The sequence below is a fragment of the Camelus ferus genome, chromosome 12 (genome assembly GCF_009834535.1).
Source record: "Camelus ferus isolate YT-003-E chromosome 12, BCGSAC_Cfer_1.0, whole genome shotgun sequence".
Lineage (NCBI taxonomy): Eukaryota > Metazoa > Chordata > Mammalia > Artiodactyla > Camelidae > Camelus > Camelus ferus.
The window spans coordinates 56183501-56205673 of record NC_045707.1 but is presented as its reverse complement, the minus strand read 5'-3'; the positions used below and the strand labels follow the sequence as shown (position 1 = coordinate 56205673).

The window sequence follows — 22173 nt, the reverse complement described above, 5'->3', positions numbered from 1 at the left end:
GATTTTCTTCTTATACACACATCCAGCTGGATGTAAATGACTAGTATACAAATAACTCCTAGGCAAATACACAGTTTCCATAGAGATTTTACTTGAAAAGAGGTCTCTTAAACATTTGCCTTGAGGGTAATAAATCTTTGAACTGACCAAATCTCTTAGCCAGCATGCATTAAAGGCATTTTTGTGTTGTTTTCATGTATTACTCTCACAATGTCTAGTTCTTGAAATAAAATATGGATTCCTGCCAAAGAGTATAGGGAAGCGGATTGTGTGGGGCTCATACAGGAGGCAAGACAAGGAAATGTTTGGGGTGAGGATAGCAGGGACGGGAAAAAGGGCAAAAACACACTGTTGACCAGAAAGGGGTATCTGCCCCATTCACAAGGCTTTCTTCTGAACCCCAAACAGGCCAAAAAGAGAAAGAGAATAAAGAATATCTATAATTTAGGATTTAAGTAATCAACAGTCACTCTCAAGTTCAGAAATGCCAAAGCTGTCCAAAGTCAAAGTTAAATGCTATGTTCCATGAAACTAGCTGTGAAGATGATTTAGAAAATTGGGCAAATTGTAGCGTTTGTACCCATCATTTATTCACAGTGCTATTTGTATTCCATCCCAAGACCAAATTATATTCCTTCTCACATCAGCTCATTGACGTCTAGACTTTCAGATAAGTGCTGGCTTCAAAACCCCAGTTTAGCTTTTGATTCTCAAAGAGCTAAATGATCACAGACTGCCTTGAATATCATACATTCTTAAAATTCCCTCTGATTTGTTTGATTTCCCTTTAGCTAAGTGACTGAATATCCTTTTCCTACCTGAGATATAAATGAAGTAGGAATTTTTTTTTTTTTGCAGGAGTAACTATAAGTGTTATTCTCTTACATTCAATTGCTTTGATCCCTAATAATTACATTAAATATGTTCAGGTTATAGAGAATTAGTAAAGAATAAAGAATATAGGAAGCTTTAATAATAAAAATAGACTTTAAAAGGCCCAGAGTATTTCTGGTTCATCTATTTTTCTTTGGATCAGATTATAGAAATAAAACCTAGAATCACACAAATACTAGAACCTACATAAAACTCACGAGTTCTGACCTTAAATCCTTTCACTTATTGCAAAAATAATCTCAATTTCACTAAAGATCAGACTGAGCTTGTAAAAAATTCCCCAGGAAGCCAAGGGTGAATTGGCCTTGGGAAAGCAAGGACTGTCTAAGACCTCACCCCACTTCCTTCAAGATTTGTTATGGTCACATAAACTTACATTTCTTTCTCCTCCCATGCCCTTTGTCCTATGCCGTTTCTCCCACACCAGACCTTTGTGTCAGGTTGCCAGAAAGGAGGTTGGTCTGGAGAGGACAAAAAAGCAAATGTTGCTTACAGAAAATCTGCTTTCTGGGCTTTAGAAACACATTGAAGGAAGAAAGAAAGGCAGAGTGCATTTTGTATAGAGTGAAGGGAAGAAAGAGAGGAAAGACAGGCAATACAGCAAGACAGAGAGTGGCAGTGATGCTGGAGCAGGCAAGACCGCAGTGGGGAATGGGTGAGAAGCAGACTTTTACAGGAGCTGGACCTTGGGCTTAGGCCATGCAGCATCTGCAAACGCTTCGACATTGGAGGGAGCCACAGAGCTGCCTGCCTGCAAGGGGCAAGTGGGCTGGATGGTGATGTCTGGCTTACTGATGTGCTCTTAGTGCCTACAGCAATGCCTGTCCATTAGTAGGTTCTCAGTACTTGTTGAATAAATGAATAAAATCAGTGGAGAGCATCATGAACTGAAGTGGACCCTTTCACTTCTGAGGCATTACAGAAGTTTCTTGAATTTTTTGGGGTTCTGAGGAATGACAAGCCCCACTTTCTCTCAAAAATATAGTGACTTACATTGTACTTTCTACCATTCTAGTAACATAGAGGCTGAGAGTCAGATTTAGTTTGTTCTTTCTCAACTACAGTTTGGGGGCAGGATGCATACCCATACAAAAATGTACCCATGGGACACTAAGTTCTGCCTGGTGTCCAAGGAAAGGTAATAGAAGAAAGAGCAGGAAGAATCTCTAGAGCCTCTTAATCCTGGGAGGGCAGCTCTAAAATTTTTACTTATGTGATATTTCTGAGTCTTAGGGTTGGCCATCTAGTTAGAGAAAGCGGTGAAATGAATCATGATGGTGCATCTGCATAGCATTTCTCATAAGATTAAGGAAACCTGTATCATGCATACAGTCAAAAAATTTAAGAGGATAGAATTATTTCACACATTTTTTCTGAGCACAATGGTGTGAAATTAAAAATCAACCACAGAAAGAGAAATGAGGGGAAAAAAAAAGATTGCATGGAGACTAAACAACATGCTACTAAAAAGCCAGTGGGGTCAAGGATGAAATCAAAGAGGAAATTAAAAAATAGCTTGAGACAAATGTCTATGAAAACACAACCACACAAAATCTATGGGATGTAGCAAAAGCAGTCCTAAGAGGGAAGTTCATAGGCCTTCCTCAAAAAACAAGAAAAATCTCAAATAAACAACCTAACCTACCACCTAAAAGAATTAGAAAAAGAAGAACAAAGAAAACCTAAAAGAATTAGAAAAGGAAGAACAAACAAGCTAAAGAAATAATAAAGATCAGAGAGGAAATAAAGAGATTAAAAAAGCTCTCCTCTGCCTCATTCTGTCCTCACGTTGAATTTCAGATATATCAAAGAGGAACCCGTCAGAGCAGCATGCGTGCACTCAAAAATGATGAAGTAAAATGAAAATTGTCCGTTTCCTTAAAAAATGAGCCAGATCCCTGTCTCTTCCCTTTCCTCCTCCCTGAAATCTAACTTCCATTACTTCCTCACTGCAGGGAGCAGGCGCAGCTTTCCACTGGTGGTTCTGTGCTCCCCAAACTAAGATATCAGAGTTTTCCCGGATCCAGGCTACATTTCTTTCAGCAAGAGATGTTAGACAGGTGATTTGAGTTACTGTTCTAAGTTCATAACAAATGTTTCATCACAGTTGCAGCTTTCCCCCTTCTTAGATTGTTAAATCATAGCTCAGAGGCCCCAGCTTCATATTATAAGAGTCACGTTTATCATAATAAGCTCCTGTCTGTAAAATATGCCATTATCTCTACTATTACTTTCTCACTTCTAAGAAATTCACATGTAGGAATTTGGGCAATCCTTCAAGATGAATTTCCTTATTAGACTGTGGCTACAAAAGGCAGTCAATTAGCAGAGGCCGCTGTCATCCAACCATTAAAATGTGATGCCTGAAGCCTTTTTGCTTTGCTCATTATCATCTTTTGATTCCTTTGTAAATACAGTTTGCCATTTGAACTGCTTTGCTAGTTACTGGGGACCATGTTCCATTTCTGCAAGCTGGTGAAATATCCGTACTTCACTGAAATGGAAGAAGGGTAAATTTGACCCTTTGGCATCAGGATAAAACTGGTGGGGAAGATGACTTGATGGGGTAATTGCAGCACAGAGGCTCTATAGACGGACAGATACGATGCCTGTTCTTCCACGTAGATTAGTGCTTTTAAAGCCTCATCAAGGGATCAGCTCTCAGAGATTCATAGGGTGCTTTTAATAAGGTACATTTAGAATCTCTGACACTGACCTACTGAATCAGAATCTCTCTTCTGAACACAAAGTTTGAAGAATCATTGGTAAAGGATTATAAGCTTATAAGCTATACATTTAAAAAATTAAAACAAACCAAAAAAAAAATAACTGTTAATGGTCTGGTTTTTCTACACAACTTTTTAATCAAAGATATTTGAAGATCACAAACTTATTTTTAGACTCAATTTATCATTGACTCATTGGTGATTTTACCAACCTAGGAGGCATGATGATGCCATTCAACCGATATAAATATTACTGGAATGTATGCACAGACAAATATTAAAAATTATCTTCAAATACCAAGAGAAGGCAAATGCAATGTATTTCCTCCTGCAACATACTTTCATGCTATGTGACCTCAGCTGGGATCTCACAGTGGCTCAGAAATATTTTCAGTCATCTGAAGGATTACCTCCCACTTCTCCACAGCTGTTTCTGCAGGCTGTTCCTCCATCCCTCTGAGCATCTGTTTCTCTACTACATGTCTGAGAAAATGGAGACGATAGCACGAGCGCTTCCAACTTCCCTCCTCTCCACCTCAACATTTCTATCATTGTATTACCTCTGCATCTTTTGTGCATGAAAAATAAGTACCTCCTTTCTTTCCTAAGGTTACCCCTGCTAAAATCCTAAAACTTTAAGTCCTTTTGGACTTTAAAGAGAAAATAACATAACATAATCATTCTTCTAGGAGGAGGAATCATTCCTGCATCCCATGAGCAGATGGAGGCGAGAGAGATGATAGAGAGTATTGGGAATAATACTCTCTATTATTAGAGAGGGTTGTGATCTCAAAGGAGTGCACCTGGAGGGACAGGTGTGGATGACAGGGTACCTTGAAACAGGGGTGAATCACAGGATCCAGTCCGTTAAGATCCAAGAGACCAGGAGAGGCACCAAAATGGAAGTCATGGAATGAGAACAGAGCTGCAGTAGCTGAGTTTATAGCCAAGTGGAAAGACATTAAAAATCAAGGATGGAAATAGATTTAGTCAAAGCAGCTACAGGGATCAAAGAATACAAGTGTAAATTGTAAATTGTGCTGAAAGCCTCTTTTTTTTTTTTTCAGTCATTGGTGACCCAGAGGTTGTTTCTTCACCCTTTCACCCTTATAGATTTTTGAAAGTTCCTGTCCTTATGTGGCTTAAGTGTTACTTAAGTCTTACAGAATCTATCTAAACACTCGACCTCATCCTCTTCTGTTATCTCCAGGATGCTACAACCTGTATGTTGGTAGAATATGAAGAGGCTGCCTAAGCTACAGGGAATATCTTCCTTTCCTCTTGTTGATACTGCATCCTAACTTTTCTTTGCATAATCCCCAACCCCTGTCAGTGCGGTTTGAACAAAACTGGCCTTAGCTCCTGGCTTCTGAGATAAGCCCCTAACTCGAGTCTGGCCAAAGTACCACATCTCTCTGGTCCAGTGATTGGTTCAAAGCTGGTCCATGACTTAAGCTGTGCCAATCAGAGATGATGCGTGGCTGCCTCTCAACTTTTCTGAAGCCAATATAGAGAAAGCAGAGCTGAGATACAGAAAGAAACAAAATCCAAGTGACAGCATTTGAGCCCTAGACCTACCTGAAACCAAGACCTGTTTTTTTCTGTTACAGGAGCTAGTAATTTCCTTCTTTTGTTCAGTCAAGTTTTAAAAGGTTTGTTTGACTTGAAATAGAAAGTGATTTGACTAATCAAAATTAAAATACAGTGTAATCCTAGTAAACAATCGTGTGTTTTTCAGGGAATGTATAGAGTCACCGTCACTCCAGATAATACTGTGTTTCTATGATTATTTAGGATTGTCAGGTGTTCAGCCCTCTGTCTTTCAGCCTGATCACTTTTGGATTAGAAGGTCTCTTCCTTCCTCCGGTTATTTGTAAAATTTGTACATTGTTTGTTTCAATGCTATGCTATTTATGAGAAACAACCCAAACCACAGGCTGTTCAGTGAACATTTTATTAATGCCCAGTGTCTCTTTGTGCAATCATCTTCCTTCATTCTTAGCCCAGTTGTTTGGCGTGGTGCTAATTCTACCCAAAGCTCCTGGTGTGTGGGGCCCATGACTCAAACCAATCCAATGAGAGATTTCCCTGTGACTTTAGCTAAAGAAAGGATTACCCTGTTCTCTGGGATTGGTGGTTGTATATATGTAAATCTAAATCTGACAGTGGATATTTTGAGGGCACTCAATGCCTATATGAGATTGAGACCATTACAATGAAAAACAGAAATTAGTGATGGAGAAAAGGGAGTAGTTTAATGAAGTCACCTTTGAACTCGGATTTACCAACGCCTAAATTCATCATTGCTTAGAATTGCCAGTCACATGAGGCAACAAATTCCCTTTTTTTCTTTTTTTGGCCCTAACCTGATTTAGGTTGGATTTTTGACATATGGAACCAAAATCTTGACTAACTACGTTGGCACCAAAATGTGGATGCTTATAGGTTAGTGTCAACTGTCACAAGATTCCAAAAACTCATGAGAAAAGGTAAGGTTGCTGAAATTCCATGTCTCAGGATTTGCTGAGGAGATATTAGTGATTTGCTGACTTCTCTGACAATACTCTTGGTTGTCATAGTGATAGAAGGATGCAGATAGTAAGGATTTGGAAATATTTTTCTTTAAAACGTGAACTGGGTAGGAGATATCAGACAGCCCTGAGAGTCCTCTGAACATCATGGCATTGCTAGAACCTCCTGAGATTCTGAGATACACTGGTCTTGGCTTCTCTATGTTGCTTAAGGACTCAGAAGGGTGAGCATTATTGTAAAGAGATGGTAGACAAATCTGATCGTGTGTCTTTACAAATACTTAGTGCTGGGTGTCAAATTTCGGTACCCCTTCAGCCCTTTAGACTACCCCACATTGTCTCCAGGGTTTTTTCCCTCCACGTTGTAACCCTGAAAAGACCTAATGCATAATTATTAAGGCTAGGCTTTTAGGTTTTTTTCTTTTCCAAGATTTTAAATTTCACGTAAGTCGCTATAGACGCTTATTGAAAAGACCAAAAGATAGGTTCAAATTTATTCCCAATTTTCTAAAATTTCTAAACAATGATACCACAAACTAAATATTAAATACCATTTGTGAGAATTCTGAGTTTTTATAGGGTATAGATGTTGCTAAATTTCTTAGAGCAAACTTACAGCTCATCTCTTTCACATAGATCACATCTGAGATGATTTAGTTCTTTGGTAATCACCTATTCAAATAGGAGTTTTTATAATGAAAACTATCATGATAAACTCTGAAAAATTGGTAGGGTAAATTTTATGAAATTAGATTTGATATACATTTTCATCATTTATCCTAATTTTTAATGGGGCTTTTTAAACCCTGCTTTTATCATTTATAAAATAGCAATTATATCAGGAGTTAAGGGACAAGTTCTTGCCCTGGTTCTACCACCAGGTAACCCAGGATGAGAGACTTTACCTCTATGAGCCAGTGTTCACAGATGTAAAATGCAGAAATTAGACAAGATGAGTTCTCGAGTCTTTTCCAATTCTGAATCTATGCTTTGTTTGCTTTGTTAGTGAAAGTACTGGGACTTAACCCAGGACCTCATGCATGCTAAGCACATGCTCTACCATTGAGCTATACCCTCCCGACCTTGAATCTATATTTTTATGTAGCATAAGCAATACTTACAAATAGGAATTAGCAGATAATTAATAAAGAAACTTCCGTATGGCACAATGACAGATTCATTTCTAAAACTACAAGGCAATCAGGTTACTAAAGCAATTGTTCGGCTAGAAGGATGATGTGAGAGCAAATCTAAATGTACTTTGTTTCATGTTATGTAAGTTACCTGTTGAAGATGTTTCAATTCTTGGACTTGATATCAGCACCAGAGGAGTTGGGTCTTTGGCCATGTTTCTGTAAATGTAGACCGGAATAGACTCCTGCTGCAGTGGGCATGGAGGTGTTCTGCCCAGATCCTCCTCCAAGGAAGGACTCACTGCCCAGTGACTGACTGAGGCCCCCTGCTCCTTCGAGGGGAGCCACAGTGGCATGGAAATCTTGTGCCTGTGTCACAGTCTCTCGGGGGCCAGTGGGCATCCTCTGACCAAGTGGGCTCATGCGGCTCCATGCAGGACCCTCCACAGGCCCCACATGCCCGGGGTTCCCTGCTGGATTGGCAAGGGACCTTCCTGGACCTCCATCACAGCTTGACTGCTCCCTCTGCTGCTTCCCTTCATGTGTGGTGATCCCTCAGAAATATGTTGCTCCCTATATTCTATCTTAGCATCTGGGAAATTCAGCTTTGAACACTTCTAATTAATTTAGAAATAATAAATTGATATATTTGTCTTTCTTTACCACACAGGAGAGATGGTAAAATTAAGCCCATTTCAATATTCACAATGATTATTTCTAGGTAATGGGATTTTAAAAAACTTTAGTGGGACTTGTCCGTATTGCTTCAAGTTTTCAAAAATGATGAGCAAACACAGTTTTTACCAAAAAATGAGGTCATAATAAAACAAGAATAATAAACAAATATAGTATTGGTAGCACAATGGGACAAAGGAGGATAAATAAAAAAAGAATCAGCGATAGATTTTAAATCAGAATTAAACCGTATTTTTTTGCTGATGAACATTACAACTAGAAACTTTTTAAGATTGCTGTAAACTATTCCCAATATTTGTATCCCATGTTAGTTTCCTTACAGAAATCAATACTAAAGGTGCTTTGAGCAAACTACATACACTGAAACAATTTACCAAGATCTAAGATAATCACACACACAGTGTTGCCATGGATTTAAAAATTTTTAAGTTTGACAAAGTACACCTTCTTTCTTCTATTTATAAATCAAATCTCGCCCATGCTTTGAGAGGGCTCATGTTGATAATTAGACATATTCTACCCACTGTGCTTGGGAGTGTCTGTTGTTGAACAGGGAATCATTTTTGAGATTCTACTTATCTTCATATATTACGGAAAGAAGTTGAACAGAAATAGCTCTAGGGATTACATAACACAAAAGTACTCCTCAGATGAATCTCAGATACTTAAAGTTTTAATTAGGATCATATGTGATAACTGATGGTCACTTGGTCCTCGTGGCCATGGTCATGGTTTCTATAACGTTCTGGATTTCCAGAATCCTAGCTGAGGGCTCTAGTCCCAATCCCACCAGGACCCATTCTCAGCATGACATCTGAGTGTTTTCTTCACTGCTGAACCAAACATTACCATTGACAAATAAAATCCTTTGCTCTTAAGGAAGAGTAGGAAGTAAAAATATCTTCTCAGCTCTATCCTTAGCGTGTTACTATTTTTCTATTATCATGTCTATGGTCTCCACTCATTCATAGGAAACAAAATAACCAAACTTCATTTTCCAAGTGCTGCAATGTAGAACTCTGGCAACAGGTTAGTAAGCAATCATCATACAAACTGTTCTTTCTCCCTTTTTCACACTTTACCAGTGTAACCTTTTTTCTGTCTCCGTCTGTCTATCTGTCTCTTTCCAGAGTGTCAAGGGCACTCTAAAGATCAGATTCCCTTATGATGAAAAGTTCTGTTAAAACACACACACACACACACACACACACACACACACACACACACTAATTTGAAATAACGTTTGATGAAGGGACATTCCCACTACAAAGAATGCCAGCTTTCCTCAGGTTCATTGTTAGGTTTTTAGCTGCTTGTTAAAAACAGACATAGTAGGAAATGAAATCTCACTAACTGAAATGGATGGGCTCAGAGCAAATGTCCGTGGTCAGAAGTGCTTTTTCCAAAGGCAGGATTTGTTACTGTCTCCCTGTTGCCGCACTTACCAGGCTGCCGCGTATCCTTACGCAAATTAGGGTAAGGATGTGCCCAGCGTGGAAGAGTAGCAATAGCTCCAAGAAGTGGCGTTCCAGAGCTTGGAAGTGTATTTGAAGTTTCAATTAAAAGTCCCTACCCACAGGTGGATTTCTTCCAGGCGCTGCCCTTTGGGCCTGTGCTCTTTCATAAGCCAGGAGAACAACTAACCATCTATAGGGCTTTGTTTTCTGGGTGTGTTGTGAGACAATGGAATAATGAATAGCAAACTCAGCTGGTGCCAGAGTGCTGTCACACAAGCCTGGCATCTGGGAGTCTGGTGTTTTTACTCAGAGCAGCTGTGTAAGTTTGGAAGGACATTCCAGTTTGAAGATCCATTAACCCCTGCTTAGGGCCACATTTTAGTATGAACATTTTTTAAGGGATAAATAAGTGTTGAATCCTGTTGAACCCAAGCCCAGACTGTGCTAAAAAAGAACTGCAGTAAATAATCTCCCCGATCTTGCAGACTCATATGCTTCGAAGCTCACATTTTGAGAGGTGTTGGCAGTTATCTTGATAATGTAGTTAAAGTGTTTTTCTAATGCTGTGCTTTGTTCTTGTGAAATGTTTGTAGAAGACGTTTAAATAATGCCCTTCTCTTAGGATGTGCCTGATCTTATATGAATGAGTAAATAGTTTTATCCTTCCTGTGAACTGTGATACGAAGACTGTGCCTCATTAATTTATTTGACGGACATTTACTGAGTACCTACTATGCCAAGAACATTACTAGGCATGTCAGATTGGGTAGGAAACAAAACAAAGGCCCTACTGTTTTCTCACATAAATCAGAAGTGTCACTGCTACACTAGTTATAAGTCATGGTTGTATGAAAAGTAGGACCTGGGACTCAAAAGTATTACTTAACATTCTTTTGTTCTTTGCACCCAGCCTACTATTGTAGCTTTTTCTTCTAGTATTCTAGCCAAACTGGACGTTCCATTGTAAAAAGTAAATTTCTCATGTTTTTGTGCTCTTGAATTTTTTTTTTTTTGGCCAGTTTGTTTGTTTTGTTGATGTCCAGATGCTCCGGTCTTGACCCTGTGCTTCCGCAGTGGGTACAAGCCACTCGTTCCGTTGCTGCTTCTTGGTCTTCGGGTTCTCTTCGTGCTTGTTGAGCCGGCGGTGCATGGCATGCATTTTCTTGGGCCGCAGATCCAGGGTCTTGTACTTCTTGCCCTTGTAGAATTGCCTGAGGTTCTCCTTCTGAGTCTGGTTAATGATGGTGAGAACATGAGCAATGGATTTATAAACAACTCGGATCTTGGAGAGCTTGGGAGCCGCGCCGCCTGTCACTTCAGCGACGCGCAGCTGGGAAAGCTCCACCTTCAGGTCCTCCAGTTGTTTCAGCAGCTCCTCCTCCTTCTTGCCGTGAAAGTCAAGCCTTAATCTTGGCCATGGCTGTACAAATGACAAAGAGTTAATGTTACCTTATGAGAACTGCACCTTGACAGAGCCTGTGCAACAGGAACTATTACCATAGAGGGAGTGGCTGTCCGGTGAGAGTTGGAAATATGGAAAAGATGCAGTTATTGCCGGAGGTGCTACCTGGAGTAGAGAGAAATGGGAAAAAATACCCTGGCTTCTTTGTCCCACACTCCAGTCTCCAGCCAACACCTCCCACTGGTAGAAAGCAGTCAGAAGTCATTGGCAAGGGAGTCTGAGAAATATGATTGGCAGAGTTCAGTTGCCTGCAATTCAGAGCAAAGCAAAGGAAGGGTGGATAATTGTTTTGAGAATAGTCAAATCATTAGCACAGCCTGCTTAATCAAATATTTACTGCATATGCTATTTTAAAAAGATAGCTAATTGTTTAGTTAGTGAATATTTTCTCTTTGATTAGAGGCCCAATATGATTATAAGATCGTTGAACATGGACCACTTTTTAGCTGTTTTTGAGCTGGACTAGCCTCAAAAAATCATGTATTATAGTGTAGGCTATTTCTACTAGTCCTCCATCTTCTTATTCATGGTTTTCCACACTTTGGTATGCCCTCTCTTCTAGGAATCCTCTTGACTTGTGTTATGTGCTGTGACAGCACCTACAAGTCTTACTTTGGGTAGATTTCATAGTTTGAGTTTTCTTTCTCCTTTCCCTACCAAACTCCATTTGAGAACACCTGATAATCTACCCACTAGAGAAATATAAATAGCTAAGTGTTGGTAGTAAGCCTCCTAGAGTGCCCTCACTGATTTTCATCTACTGGGATTTACACTTCTGTGTAGTACCATCTGCTTTGAATCAGAGTTCAAAGTGGAAGTGATTGTGTGTCACTTCCAAGATTAGGCCATAAGTAGTAATGCAACTTCACCATGGTTTCTTGGATTGCTTGCTATGTGGATGCCAACTGTCATTGTGTCAGGACACTCAAGCAGCCCAGTGGCCCATATGGAGAGGGGCTGAGGCCAACAGCCAGTGCCAGCTTGCCAGCCCTGGGATGAATCACCTTGAGTAAATTCTCCAGGCCCAGTCACGTCTTCAGATGACTGACTAAGCTTCAAAAGAAGTCTAATTGTAACCATGAGAAATCATAAATAAGAAGTACCTGGCTGAGCCCTTCCCAAATTCCTAATCCTGAGATTTTATGAGTATAATAAAGTTTGGGGATAATTTGTTATGCAACATTAGATAACTGGTGACTTAGTTACTATTTTCATGGTAGTTCTTCAAAGGCAAGTTTATAAAGCTGATATTTTAAAAATGCTAGTATTCCCCCATCACACAGTACTTTGCAAAGTTGCACACTAAATTTCTTCCAAACAAATTATAATCTTTCTTATCATAAACTTGGGAGTTAGGTGTGGCAGGGCTTTTAAAAAAGTAATGTCATCTTACATTTGAGGAAACTGACACTCAAGAGTTTAAACAACTTGCCCAATTTTCTTCAGCTGGTTTGCAGCAGATCCTGAAACAAAACCTGATTGCCAATCCTTCGGTTGTACATTGTTGGGGATTTTCGGCACTACAACAAGGCAAATGTGGAGACTTGGGGTTGGGACTTTCTGATAATTCTCAAAATTTGGAATATGTGTACCTGGCTTGTCCACCTTTGCAAATAAAGAATCAAAAGTGACAACCCAACGTGCAGCGGTCGAGCTGACCTATGGTGGCCAAGAGTGAGCTCTGGCTGTTACTACACACAACTACTCTTGTTCACCTCACTGTCTACTAATTCTTTCCAGACCCCTAGATCTAGGCATCTTGAAAATCTAGTTGCAGTTTTTCTTTTCTAAGGATTTGGTCAAGATTATTGACATATGTGCTTGGAACGTCCAGACTCTGTGTGATACAATGTGTTTTTCATTTATGATTTTACTGAAGACTTCTAATATCTAGAACAGTCCCAGAGGCTCCAAGACACTTAACACCAAGGCCTGTTTGATAATGAAGACATTCTTTTTCTCTGACAGACCAAAATAAATGCACACACCAAGATTTTTTGCTGGTTATTCATTTATTTCATAAACATGAAAATGTGCAGTTCCTGCAATACATTTAGTTCCATGTCCTTTATCACTTTCCAACCTTAAATAGCTAACAGCCTGATTTGTTCCAAGTTGGGAACTTTGGTCAAAAGCGCATTTACCATTTGGTTGTGAAGTCCAGTGTGTATGACACAATTATTCCCCGCTACCTCTACTCCCAAAGCCTTGAGCACTTTTACTTATACAAAATCAGATTTAAATAAATATCAAGGGTAGTATTCCTTGAGGAAAGTCATGAAATAATAGTTTGAAAGGATTTTCAAAAGGGCAAGTCTTGGCCTAATGCCTTTACTTGGGAATGTCACTCTCACTTCTTTGCCTAGAACAGTGATTAACCATCTTACCTGCATATTAGAATCCCTTGGGGAAGCCAGCGCCAACCAACGTCCCAGGCCCTACCTCAAAGCAATTAAATTCAGAATCTTTGGGATGGAGCTCAGGCATCAGTATTTTTAACTAGTTTTCTAGCTATTTCCAGTATACAACCAGGGTAGGGAGCACTGGTCATAAGTATGATTTGGGGATTGACTGAAGACAATAGATTCTTCCTGTTTTTCCCCCCTACCAGCTTGCTTTCTGGTGACAGTCTGTCTCTGGCTGCTAGAGGCACCAGAGTTGGAAATAACCAGGTCGGTCTCCTAGGTATGCTTTATGGTAGGGCCAGTGCTAAGCAAGACACCAGAAGTTTGTTTTCTAACCTTGCCCCAGCAAAGCTTGATCTTGACCTGAAATAAATAGACTGCTAGATAGTTCTCTAGCAAAGATGGGTTTATTCAAGATCAAAATTGCAATTTGGGGTCTACAACCATGGGGAACCACCTGCAATGCAAGTCCCACCCCACCTCCCCCATCTTCTATGACAAGAAAAAGAGAATGCTTTTATAGAATGGAACAAAAGTTAGGAGGGATATGGCAAACAAAGAGTCCATGGCTTTTCACTGGCTGACTCCTGGCCAGGAAAGAAGAGTCTTTCTTCTTCCTGTTGGGCTCTGCTGTCCTCACAGGATGTGAGAGCTCCCCTGTTTGGTCTCCCAACTGTATTTGATTTGAGTTTCTGTTTATTAATTTTTTTACAGTCTTGAATTTCAGGACACTGTACAAATTTTACTGGCTCTCTTTGCCTTCATTCCCCCTAGTCGTGTGGATAAAGATGCTGAGAAGACACAGTATATCTTATTTAACAGGCTGAGCACAGTGACGATAACTCTAGCCTCTTTCAGTTGTAGCCACGTTTTATAAGTGTGTTTAATGCTGCCCAAGTTTTAATAATAGGCAGGCTATCATTATAAAGAAGTTTCATCGTGCCCTTCAAATGAGTCCCATGTGCATGCTCTTACCTCGTCCTACTTACTTAATCCTGGAAAGACACTTACATGCGAGTATGGGTCACTTATGGAAACGCCACAGTCTTACAAAGTTTCCTGTGAGAAAAACTTTTGGGCCCTTTCCCTCAGCATCACATATGTTGTCAGTGGGTTCACAGATAGGTCATCATCTCCTTTGCCTTTAAGCTCTAAACATAGCGATCTGTTTTTCATAACTCTTTGTATTCGAGTGACTATCCAGTAATCTGCCCATAATGAATGTTTAACAGGTGCATAAAATAAATGCATACAAATGTCCCCTGCCTAGTTTCCTCTTGTAGATGGGCAGTTTTTCTCTGTTAGAAAAAGAAAAGTGTGGTTATAGAATGGCAAGATGACGTAATAGATCCTGCATTGTGTTGTTTTCCAGAACTTAGGAGAAATGAACAGTATAAATCCTTGAACATTAAAATTAAATAATTCAGTTTCTGAATAAGCCAAAGCACGAGAATGACAGATCCTTGAACATAGGTGCCTTGGGAGTGCTATATGTGAATGGTGGGCAGAGATAACCTCAGCTTCAAATGCCAGATTCCTTGGGCTAATTTAATCTGTTTTGGTGCCTATACTCATTTTGTTTTCCAACTCGTGTACAGGGGACACATGAAAATTCAAAACGTAATTTGTAAACATATTTAAATATGTCTGCTTCCTCTAAAAAATTGCTTTAAAATTTTTAACATTCAAATCAACACATGTGTTTTGGGGTGTTCGGGATAAACAGAAGTACTAATGGAGACCAAGTGGCAATTTATTATCGTATTCATAGTTTCCCTTTAACATATTAAGCTGAACAACTCAGCAAATAATTATCAATTGCTTTTCTTGCCGTACCCACTGCAGTCTTACTCTACCTATTTAACAAACGTAATAGAAAATTGATTTTTCTCTTTTTATGAAAGAAGGAGCAATAAGGATTAAATGTAGGCTAAAGAGATTGAATAACGGGGTTTGAGTGAGAACAAACACTAGCTACTGAGAAAAGGAATACTATATAGAGAGTTGTATGATATGAAATGGTATCCCCAAATCCCCTCACAGCTTTGTATTAATGATATTATTCTTGCTTAAATTCCCAACTAGAGAAAAACAACAAATGGAAAACAACTATATAGTTACGCATTATGGTCAATGGATTTCTTTCTGTGTGCCTATTTATAGAAAGCTCTTTTTTTTTTCTGATAACAATCCTTTTAAACCAAGTTCCAAATATGTATATGTATACATTATATATATATATATATTTTTTTTCATATCAACTGGTAGGAAGAGGGCATGGTTTTAGAACACTTACGGTTCTACGATAAAGCTTTATAATAAATCAATGGCTTTTGGGGCCTGGTTAAAAATGCCATGGGGGTCATTTTTGTTTTAAAGAGATTTCGTACACACCCCATTAAAAAAATTTTATTTCACTTGGTCATGCAAACGTATTGAGCACTTACAGAAGCATGGACTGGAAACAGTGAACATGCAAATATGACCCCTACTCTCAGAAGTGTTTGTTCTATAGAAACAGACAATAGTGAGGAATCAGTTTTATAAATGAGATACTATCATATGGTGGTAGGAGCTATGACTAAAATAAAACTTTTTTTTTTTTTTTTTTTGAGTGGTGGGCAGGGAATGCTATTTTAGAGAAGGTGGAGAGGAAAGGCCCTCTCAGAGAGGAGATATTTGGGCTGAAGCTAGAATGTTGAGAAGGAGCTGGCCAGGCAAAACTACAAAAGAAGCTTATTTTCAAGCAGGGGAACAGCAAATATAAGGGTCAGCAGGGAGCTGGCTGGTTCACCGCACAAGTCATTGTTTATGATGTCTGTTTGAATTCCATTCTGAATTAAAAGAGCAATGACTGCTGTAATCATCAAAGCACAGCTTACCTATTAGGTCAGTCAGTACCTGTCCTGAGAACAGGATGATTTGCATTTAATTGGCCACTTTAATTTTCATACCCTTTAATTCAGCAGACAATTTGCAGTTCTGTGTCCAGCAAAATCTCCCTGACAAATTGTAGTTAACAGATGAGAAGGAGCTTCTGATTTATCATTCAAGTCATTCAGGGCCCAAATCACAACCTTTTTTTCTCCTCCCCAGTAAAATAATATAACCACTTCTCTGCACTGGCTGAGGGCTTTTCAGGACTCGGCCCATCTTACAATTGCCCATTTCAACAACATTTGGCTGTCCACCATCTGCAACACGCATTTTGTCAGGAAAACAATGCCAATTCCACACCATCAAATAACACAACCGTGACAGTCATGGAAGGGGACCATACTCCCAACCACTGCTAATAGGTCCTTTGTGCTGCTGTTAGAATTTTTCTTAAAAAAGATCACTTTCTAACATTAAAGTCAAAGACCATAACTCATTAACAAGAATGAGAGACTCATTTGTTTTTAGTTAAAAATGAGATGAGAATGTGTTTCAGAGGAATGAAAGTCTAAAGTAAAAGGTAGCGGGGTGGAGAGTGCAAATAACAGCACAAACCTGCCTACAAAAATTGTAGGCAAGCTGTCTCAGCAGGAAAAGGGAAAATAGGAAAGAATGAAGAATTCAATGTTTTAATGCAGTTTCTGCTATTAACTCATTATGGTCTGTACTTGTCATTCAACAGTATTATGAATGCAGAGAATTGTAGCGTATTTCCTACATCATGGGTGTGTTGTGACATATGAATAATGAAAAGTAAAATGTTATTGAGCCCCTTCCTAAAACATGAGAGCACCTGCATTTACACCTCCATAATTCTGAATGGTTCTATGAAGGAACACTGATTAATAGATATCTATAAAGACAGATTTTTTACCTTCAAGGGCACCTTCTCACTTAATGTAATGAACAACAACATTCTTCCATGCAGAGGTTAAAAAGAGGTCCACAGTTTATGAGTGTTTGTAATGAAAAGTATTGATTACATGAAAAGTATCATAGAGTGCTTATAAAAATTTAATCTTTTAAATGCCTACAATAGTTCCTTTATAATCTTTAAACAAATTTGGTTTTGCATGTAGATACATGGAGCATCTTACAAAAGTAAACTCTAATGCTCATATCTTATACATTTGAATCTCACCAGTGTGAGAATGTCAAATACTGCCAATTATATTGCATGGTCATACTTCCAGAACTAAAATTAGGACAAATATTAAAGTCATATATATTGGAATTTTGAGGACCTTGAAAATAATTTTAAAGGAGAATAGGCCTGACTATTAATTGAGACTATTTATCAAACCCCAGGACTTGTATGTAATGGACACAAAGCAGTTAGGGGTGTTGGCCCTCCATACACTCGAAAGTCTAAGTATAACTGACAGTTGGCCCTTTGTATCCAAGGTTCCTCTGTGTCTGAGGATTAAACATTCCATGAATTGTGTAACACCATGGTATTTACCATGGAAAAATATCCACATATCAATGGGTTTGTGCAGTTTAAGCCCCTGTTGTTCAAGTCAACTATATTTTAGTTTTTAGGGGTTTTACCTGCACATTTAAATTTTCAGCCAGGTTAATAATACCCTTTCACAAATTCATAAATCCATATTTTTCAATTTCCTGGTGCTGCTCATTAGCCTTTGCCTTTAACTCCTTCACCTGTTGAGTTCCTCCTCATTCTTTAAGACCCAACTTAAAGAGCAATAAACTGTGTATGTTACAACTAGTCTGTTGAATGGCTACTAGGTGTCAGGCTCAGCGCTTTCCAAACATTCTCTCCTTATTTACAATAAATCAATAATTCTATGCTATTTCTCTGATAAGAAAATTCAATAGAGTTTAATGCAAGTGCTCTCAAACTATCTGTGGTAAAGAACCATTTTATTTTTATTTCTAGTCTGTCATTGACCAAACCTTTATAAAATGTGATAGAAGTAAACATGAAACAAAAAAAGCCATAAAATTACAACCCCCAATTTATTTAACATAAAATTTCTCTATCAACCTGCTCTGAACGTTTCTGATTCTACATTCCTGTACTTTCTCAGGCAGTAGCTGATAGCACACACTTCTTGGACCAGACCTGGTGTACAGATCTCAGAGCAGCACAGTTCAGCCATGTGTTCTTAAGTAGCAGATCAAGATTCCTTGGACTCCACAGTTTTGTTTTGAACTCTTAAGCAATCAGACTTCATTCCACACTTCAGGAATCTAGACAAAACTGCCAATATACCCGGGAGAGAAATGCTTTTCTCAGACCCCATTTCACACTAAGGCTTGCTTCACTTCCTGTCCTCATGCTAACCTTTCTCTGTGTGAAGGACAGTGGGAACATTGATTAAGGAACTTTTAAGGAAACTCATCCACAAGGGTGTGGTCCTATGACTCAAAAGAACAATAGGGTCCACTGTCCTGGGCCAAGTTATTCAAATGTAGAATCAAGTTCTTCTGTCCAGGTGTCCTCCGGAGTAAGCTTTCTGCCGGCTGCGGTTTCCAGCACTCCCTGTGACCTCCGTTGCAGATTTCCTGTAAACAGTTGCCAGAAGGAGAACACCCACAACTCTGAGACTAAGCAATAATCTATAGCACTGGGAATTTTTTTAAAATGAGCACTTCTCCCAGAGACAACCGAATCCACAGAGGCCAGGTTCTGCTAAAAGGTACTCAATTTACATTTCTAAACAGAACAAATGACTTTGACCTGAAACATCTGCATTCAGGTAATTTCCCTGTCGTCAGGGTACTCTGAGGGATTGAGTTTTGCAATTTCATCACTAAAAAGCCCATTGTAGTGTGTGTGTGTTTTTCCCCCCAAAATAAATGGGTGATCTACCTCAAAGGTAAATACAAGTGTTTAAAATTAAGAAGACAGAAATGTGTAACGTCATTTTCCTGGTTTTTTTCCCTAATCTCACTAACGGTTTTTAAAAAAAATCTTAAAGTCCTATTTCAGCCAGTCATTTTACTTCAGAATTTAATATCCATAAACTATTTATTTCAGACTCTAACAACTAGCTATAATTACCAATTGCTTCCTTCCCTTGAAACAGCCAAAACCTAAAATGAACACTGGAAAATATTTCTGATACATAGAAAAGCGTGGTGGGGGATTCATTGTAATTTACACGAGTGAATATTATCGCATGAGAAAAGATAGGTGAACAAATGCACCTAACGTGATGTGAGTCGCCTGACCTGGAAATTATGCAAGATCTGAGCACATGTACTGACTACTGCACTCACTGGTACAATTCTGTCTTTGGGCCTGCAGATCTATATTTCAGATAGAAGACCAGCACAGCATGCTGCAACCTCCTCAGTCATGATATATTTATAAACAGTGATGGAAGAAGCTTTATTCTGAAGTCAACTTCAAAAAGACTGGCAACAAATGATCATGGTGGTGATCTCTATTAGTGGGTCACATTTTAAAATGAGGTACCATTTTAACTGATGGAGACGACCAGCATCGTAATTTTAGAATGTTCCAGAATGTTCGTCATTGTTATTTTAAGCATGTACATGTTCTACTAGCTGAGCTGGGGTACTGGACATGCTAGGCCAAAACATGGCACCCTGGCATTTCACTGAAGATTTTAGAATGAAAACGTCTGAGAAAACAGCAGAAGCAAGAAGGTCAGTGTGACATTCCCCACTCCTTCTCACCTGAAACTGGTCATAAAACTCTCAGGTAAAAGGTGCTTTTCATATCTCCAGAGGGAAGAAGCATCCTTATCTCCAAAAACAAAGGACTCAGAAGAATCTAAGCAAACAGGCCTTGATGAGTATCACCAGTTCACTGTACTTCCCTCTTACTCTTTAAGCTACCCTATTCCTCCATGACTGCCCTCTCGTCATCAAACCAACGTAAACCTCAGGTCTAAATTTTTCTGTGGGTCCTCACTTCCTATGATGTCTCCTGTGTCACATAAAACATAATTTTTTATCCTTTCCTCCTGTTAATCTGTCTCTGTCAGTTTCATTTTCATACCCCAAGAAGGTCAAGGAAATTTTTTCCTTCCCTACACCTGATTATGCCCAAAATGTTAGTCTCAACATCTGCGTTTCCTATTTTTCCTCCAGACTACTACCTTCTGAGAACTAAATAATTCCCTCTCTCCATTTTCAAGTCATCATTCAGTGACCTGGGATGAAGTTTCCAGGTTTGCCTGTGCTTTTTCTTTTTCTTTTTCTTTTTGGCTTTGTATTCTTTCTCAGGTCAGTCATTGATGAATACTCTCAAAGAACCAGTGACAGTGGGGAAAAAAATGAAATCAATTCTGCTGCTTCTTAGGAATTCTTATAAAGTTAAAACAGAAACTGATAGCTAAAACGAAGTTTTTCTCTGCACTCTCTCCAGCTCACCAGCGTGTGGAATCAACAGCTCTCTGAGTGCTGATAAAACAGCTGGTAGTTTGGAATTGTCCTGAGGCAATTTTCAATTTTCTGGTTCCTTTCTTTGTAAGTAATTCTTTTCTCTGTAGATAATACTTACTTACTTAGTATTTATCTGGCATTTACCCTTCTTTCAGGAGAGTACATCTTCCTTCTTGGGTAGCGAAGGTTTTTAGTATTTCTCTTAAACTTTAAAACCAAGACCTCAAAAAACTTGCATCTGTATTGTATTAGTTTGGACTCCTTAGTTGCAAGTAACAAAACTAAACTTGAGCTAGATAAGGTGCAAAGGTTGATTTATTGGAAAGATACTGAAATAGCTCCCAAAATGAAAATAACTAAAATAAACAGGATAGCTTCCAGGGTCACTGGAAACTGAAATTGTAGCATCTCTCTATTTTATTGTATTTTATTTTTTGCTTTTTTCTAGATGTTGGCCTTGTTCTTTCGGGCTTTCTCCCTAGAGACAGGGGATGGTTGCAGTAACTTTGATGTCACATCCTTAAGGTTTCATGACCAGAGAAGAAAAGAAACTTTCTCCATAAGATCCATTTAGAAAACCTTGGGAGAGAATTCTCTGGCTCAGGCTGGGTTAGTTCCTCATTCCCAGCTTTGTTACTAATCAGATGTTATGGGGAAGTTCCTTTTTATCCTTATACGTTTTTTTTTTAATATTACTTTTTTACAAAACACAAAGCAACTTTATTTATGTTTCTTCTGGCTTTATTGAGATATAATTGACATAAGCACCATAAAGGATACAGCATAATGATTTGACTTATATACATCATGAAGTGATCACAATGAGTTTAGTGAACATCCATCTTCTCATATAATACAAAATATTATACTTCTCATATAAAATATTATACTTCTCATATAATACTATATATATATATTTAAACATCTTCTTTATCCATTCATCTATTGATGGATGTTTCAGTTGCTTCCATATCTTGCCTATGGTAAATAATGCTGCAGTAAACATGGGGATACATATATCTTTTCTAATTAGTCCTTTTATTTTCTTCAGATGAATACCCAGGAGTAAAATTGCTGGAACATATGTAGTTCTATTATTAATTTTTTGAGGAATTTCCATGTTTTCCGTACTGGCTACATGAAGTTGCATGCCCACCAACTGTGCACGAGGTTTCCCTTTTTTCTCCACACCTTTGCCGACACTTGTTATTTGTTGTCTTTTTGATAATAGCCATTCTAACAAGAGTGAGGTGATACCTCATTATGGTTTTGATTTGCCTTTCCTTGATGATTAGCAATGTTGAGCATCTTTTCATGTGCCTTTTAGCCATCTATATGTCTTTGGGAAAATGTCTTCAGATCTTCTGCCCATTTAAAAAAAATTTTTGATGTTGAGTTGTATGAGTTCTTTGTATATTTTGGAAATTAACCTTTTATTAAATATAGCATTTGCAAATATCTTCCCCTATTCAGTATGTGGCCTTTTGTTTTGTTGATATTTTCTTCACTGTACAAAAGTCTTTTAGTTTGATATAGTCCTATTTGTTTATTT

The 22173-nt window shown here is 38.6% G+C and overlaps 2 protein-coding genes and 1 pseudogene across 7 annotated transcripts in view; 2 read left to right on the top strand and 1 right to left on the bottom strand.

The window, feature by feature from the left end:
- TMTC2 (transmembrane O-mannosyltransferase targeting cadherins 2) overlaps window positions 1–22173 on the top strand; it is a 481539-nt gene that overhangs the window by 70667 nt on the left and 388699 nt on the right. The window lies entirely within an intron of this gene.
- The window catches only part of METTL25 (methyltransferase like 25), a 348849-nt gene that overhangs the window by 146611 nt on the left and 180065 nt on the right, over window positions 1–22173 (top strand). The window lies entirely within an intron of this gene.
- LOC102508950 lies at window positions 937–10855 on the bottom strand (annotated as a pseudogene).